The sequence below is a fragment of the Leptonychotes weddellii genome, unplaced genomic scaffold (assembly GCF_054177405.1).
Source record: "Leptonychotes weddellii isolate Sample4059 unplaced genomic scaffold, ASM5417740v2 HiC_scaffold_14503, whole genome shotgun sequence".
Classification (NCBI taxonomy): Eukaryota; Metazoa; Chordata; class Mammalia; order Carnivora; family Phocidae; genus Leptonychotes; species Leptonychotes weddellii.
The window spans coordinates 1-5,150 of record NW_027725775.1 but is presented as its reverse complement, the minus strand read 5'-3'; the positions used below and the strand labels follow the sequence as shown (position 1 = coordinate 5,150).

The 5,150-nt window shown below is 55.3% G+C and overlaps 1 long non-coding RNA gene across 2 annotated transcripts; it reads left to right on the top strand.

Annotated features, from left to right (window-relative positions):
* The first annotated feature begins 8 nt into the window (after positions 1-8).
* Positions 9-3,589, top strand: LOC145718355 (uncharacterized). Of its 2 annotated transcripts, none has more exons than XR_014141748.1 (3): positions 9-95; positions 380-1,210; positions 1,837-3,589. It is a non-coding gene; the product is annotated as an uncharacterized LOC145718355 (long non-coding RNA). The 2 variants fall into 2 exon arrangements; XR_014141749.1 differs by having other exon boundaries at positions 3,140-3,506.
* Positions 3,590-5,150: the final 1,561 nt, after the last annotated feature.

The window sequence follows — 5,150 nt, the reverse complement described above, 5'->3', positions numbered from 1 at the left end:
TTCCCCCCCCCCCCCCCCCCCGGCAGGACTTTCTGCAAGGAGATTGCACCAAAGCGAAACAGAAGCTGAGCTGGAAACCCCGGGTCGCTTTTGATGTAAGTGCCTTTCTCTACGGGTGGAATCCGCTGGCCCGCTCGCTGAGGGAGGGGTGGCCGGCCCGGCGAGGCAGCGAGCCGCCCGGAGCGGCAGCGCTCGGGCCCTGCTTGGCGCCCGAGGTGCCCCAGGCCTGGAGGGCAAGGAGGGCGCGGGTGGGGGCGGGTGGGGTGGAGGGAGGGTGGCGGAGGCCTCTCCGGGCGCGCCACAGGGGGTGGGGGTGTCACCCGGAGAGAGTGGCAGAGACTCCTCCCTCACCGCCCACCCCCTGTGTCTCGGGTCCCAGGAGCTGGTGAGGGAGATGGTGGACGCCGACGTGGAGCTCATGAGAAACAACCCCAACGCGTGAGAGCGGCCGCGGAAGCCCGCGCCGCCCCTGCCGGCCTGTGGTCCCCGCTTGGAATCAGCTGGTGCGGGGTCGCAGGTGTGATCCCGGGAGGGGCGCGAGAATCCGGCGGGTTCCCTGCGGACCCTCGCTGCCTCTGCGCTTTGTCCCCGCCGCTAGGATCTGGGGCCGCTGAGGTTTGTAGCAGCCGGGACGTGGCACTCCGGGGTTCGGCCCAATTTCCTTTTGTCGAGGCCTCTTCTGAACGGTTTTGTGAAATCAACAAGATGTTTTAATCACATGTTCACTGTACTTGAAATTATGTCATTAGACAACTGAAATTGTGGGGCTTTCAAAATGTTTTCCTCTTTTCTTATTAAAAATGGCCTTTCTATGAACTAGCATTAACAGAGTCGATGTCGGTATTTTTCCTGAGGTATAAAAGCAGCTATAAGGGCCCCCAAACAAAAACACCCAAATTCTTGCCTTGGAGTGAAATAGCTTCCTTTAGGCCTTCCTCCCTTTTGAGAGAGCCCCTGCAGGTAGACCCCTGCTGGGCCCGAGCCTGGCTTTTGCCGAGCCTTCTCCTAAGTCTCTGCCTGGGACATTTCTTTCCCCCTTCCGGTGACAATAAGCCACTCTATCCAGCCGATCTGGAAACCCAGTTCCTGAAGAAAGGAGGCATTCACACCCCCTCCGGTCTCTGCTGACTATAATTAGAACCCACGGGGCTCCCACCATCTCAAAAGAAGTCTTGAGAAATAGAGGGGGGCCAGAAGAAGAAACCTGAAGGTAAGTAAATATTGTTGGAACATTTCATGCCAAAGCCCCTGAGTTACCCAGAGGTCTCTGAGCCCATGCCTTTCCTTGTGGTCTAGAATCTTTCACACAATACTTATTTCCAACCACTTCTCGGTACTAGATCACTTTTTTAAATCTAATTTTGATTTAATCATTCAACCAATTTATATGAAGTGCTTAATATATGTCAGACATTGTACACTTGCACTTACATCAGTGTTAATTAAAAATTATAATAAAGAGGTTTAACCTGGGCCTCAGATCACTGGATCCATTTTCACTGAGTGCATCATTTAGGTGGCCTGGCTTTCACTGCAGGTATGTGCTCCTGAGCCGTGGACTCATGGCTGTACTAAGTGTATTAAGGCAGGCTAAGGCAGGTGGACACACAAATGTATGGAACCCACAAGCAGCAAGCAAAGATTTGGGTACAGGTGTATACTTCTGCATGAAATACACTATTTTGCTCTAGAATAAATTAGGTCAGGACTCTTCTTTTCCCCCCTCACTCCCCCTCCAAGGAAAATAAAATAAAACTTTATAGCGAATGGAATTCCAGCCTTTACACATGCTCACGTGAATGCGGGTGAACTATTTCTGAATGTCTTCACCAGCAGGTTTATGATCTGGGGGAGGACCCAGGCTCCAATGGCTGGCGGCAGGAGAGAGGGCTCTTTGTGTGGCTGCCTGAGTTGCTACAAGAGTATGCTGGCCAGGGGCAGCCTAGGCTTCGATGGAGCAGAACTGGGGCGGCTTGAGCTGGCCCACCCGGTTCTCAGAAGCTGCCCCAGGACAGGCCTTCTCCCAATCGGGATGCTGCTAATTGGAAACAGATGGCTCTGGAAGGCTGGGCTCCAGGACTGAGATGGCTGGTGGGCACACACGCACTCACAAGTACACAATCACACATGTTGCCACACATCCAAACCCACACATGCACACAAATACAGATACACACCTACAACAGTCCCACAAACACGCATTCACTCACAAACACTTGAAAACACAACACAAACCTGCTATCACCAACACATGGCCACACACATACTCTCACAAATCTCACAAATAAACACATTAGCACACATTCCCCTTAGCCTTGACCCTGATGGACAGCACCCCCCTCTTCTCCTCCTCTGACCCCCTGAACCTTCACCTCCTCCCACACCCAGGCATAGAGGCCATTCCTTCCGGCTTGCAGTGGCCCTATATAATTCAGTATTTTGAGGCTTGTTAGCCCAAAACCATAATAAACTCCTTAATAAAGGATCACGAGAGATTCTAGGCAGGGGCTTAATGGGACTGCGGTAGAGTTATAATGTTAAATTATTCTTCTCAAAATGGCCTGGAGCATCAGTTTTTGAAGAACACAAGAGTATTTTTGGTCGCAATCTTCTCTCTATTCCTGAATCCTCAGTTGGGCGGACGGAATTTGCTCATTTGGCTTCCTGGTCTCCTGCTGTTTAAAAGGTGCACAAGAGAACAGATTTGCTTGAGTATCTCTGTTCTTTCTGTGCTCTGAATTTCACCTGGACATCCTTCAAGACAATCATTAAAAAGTGTCTTCCATCTTAAATCTCAACTCAGTTTCACTGAACTTATTTTCCTCCCCTTTTTCCTGCTCTGCCAGCTTTGGCTTTTCAGTTTAAGTGTGATAAAATATCTTCCACCTTGATTTTTTTTTCTTTTAGCAAAAACTAAGAAAGTCAAACTTTCAGTACATTCAAACATAATGCGAACGCAAACACCACATTTGTGCCCCAGATGAACAGCAAGGTGCATGGATACCTGGGCCAGCCAGGACCTCCCTTTCCATCGGACCAGCCTGCCAGGCTCTCCCGGGGGCTGTGTCGGCTGCCCTTGGTCTTTAAGGAATTAGGAGGCAGCCGGGCCCCCGCATATTAACCTGACACACCCCTCCAGCTGTTTAGGGGTGAAGGCCTACAGTGCCGGCTGTGGGACCTCTAAGGGAAGTGCTGAAACGCTTGGGAAGATAAAGTTCCCCGCAAGATGGCTCCTCAGGAAGCTCGATTTCAGGTCTACCATCGTGCGCCAGTAAACCAGCGCAAAAATGCACCAGGCTCCTCTTGGTCTTTAATCGCCTTACCAACACCAACCACCAAGATTCCATAGAACGCCTGCTCGCCGGTTGGTCGACTGCTGGCAAATGAAACTTTCCTTGGCGTTCTTAAAGCTCCCAGCTGGAAGCAACACTTTAAATTTTCATTTCAAATTAACCTTAAACGCACGGTTTACAAATAACTTTCTAAACCCCAAGAAAGCGTCTTGTTTGTATTTGGGAATTCCAACCGGGTACTCTCAGTTTTAACATGGATCCCCATAAATCCAAGCTCACCGTCACCTATTTTTCACAACCTGTGCTGCAGCCTTGCGCGATCGATCTGTGTATAGTATGCGGGAAAGGGGTGTGGAGAACTTCCACCCGGCTTTTACAAAAAGATCGTATGTGCGCGCGCGCGCGCGCGCCTTACAAACAGATCAACAAGTCCCAACATGCCACCTACACCTCTCCAAAAATCGTGGGCTTTAATAACTGGTGGTGCCGCGAAGCTTCACAAACAGGAGGGACAACTGGGACACAAAGCTGCTCTGGGTGCTGGCCCACCCTCCGCAGTCGGGGGGTTTCCCACCATCCACTGCGTCCCTTTGGAGCTCACGGGGTCTGGGCCTGATTTCTTCGGGGAGACACAGGGGGCGCTGCTGCCCAGCCCCAAGCAGGCCCCAGGCCAGGGCTCCCAGCGACCTCCCAGCCTCGCTCTCTGCCCCGCGAACACTCCGGGAGCGTCGAGCACATTTTCAGGGGCTGTGCCGTCAGTGTTATTACTCGTCACTGGGTCTCTAGTCACGTCGCTTTCCCCGGCCTGTGAGGCTGCCACTGCCTCCCCCAGGCCCGACCTACGGTGCTTCCCGCCGGCCGCCTGGGGCTCACCCTCGCCCCCGCCTGGCCCGCCCGGAGTGCGCTCTGTCCCCAGAGACCTTTCCGAGGCCTCCGTTACGAATACGACGGCACGGCCCCACCCCACCCTCACCCGCTTCCTCGGCTAGAGTGTCTCTCTCTGCTGGGAGGCCGACGACCGCAGCCTGACCCCGGCCCCGCCGCCTACTCCCCAGCTCCCGCCCTTCCTCCAGGGTCAGGGATCACACACAGCGGACGCCCCGTCTCAGCTGCCCCCTTTGATCTCTGAATTCGGGGCCGATGTGCCCGTCTGTGTGCGCACTCTGTACGCAAGGTACTGAAGGGCCCCGACGGCAGATGCTGAGGCCTAGGCTGGCCCGCGTACCCCGCTCACTAGCTCTGCAACCTCGGGAGACGCTCTAACTCCGGACCTCCAAGCTTCGGCCAGGACACAGCCGGGTGGGTTGCTGGGGTGGCGGACCTCGGGACCGAATGGCGCCGCGCGCGTGCGCATGCGCCGGCCGCCTCCCTCAGCCCAGGCCCCGGCGGGCTCGGCCCCGCGCACGTGCCCGGGGGCCCGCGGCCTCGCGCTCCCCAACGCGCGAGCACCGGTGGGAGCTGAGGAGGTGATGGAGAACTGTCCTTAGAAGAGAACCCTCCCCGCCGCAGCCCTGGCTTCGCTAATGCGCCAGTGTGCACGCGGAGACGGGCGCTCGGAAGCCTAAAACCCAAAGCGCGAGAGCACGCGGGTTGGTGAACTGCAGAAGGCAACTGAAATTGGGGTTCCACTGACCCCCGCCACTCTGAGGCGAGGAGCTGGGCGCGGGCCAGCCTGTGAGGAAGCCGCGCAGCCCGAGGCCTGGGCCGGAGTGGCGGGCCGAGGGCAAGGGAATGTATATTTGGAAGGGGTCAGGACCTCGGCTGGAGTCTGGCTTTTTATGGCGAGGAAGCCGCCTGGGAAGGGCCTTCTGGCGAGGCTTTCCTGTTGTGCCACTTTCCCCCCCCCCACCACACACA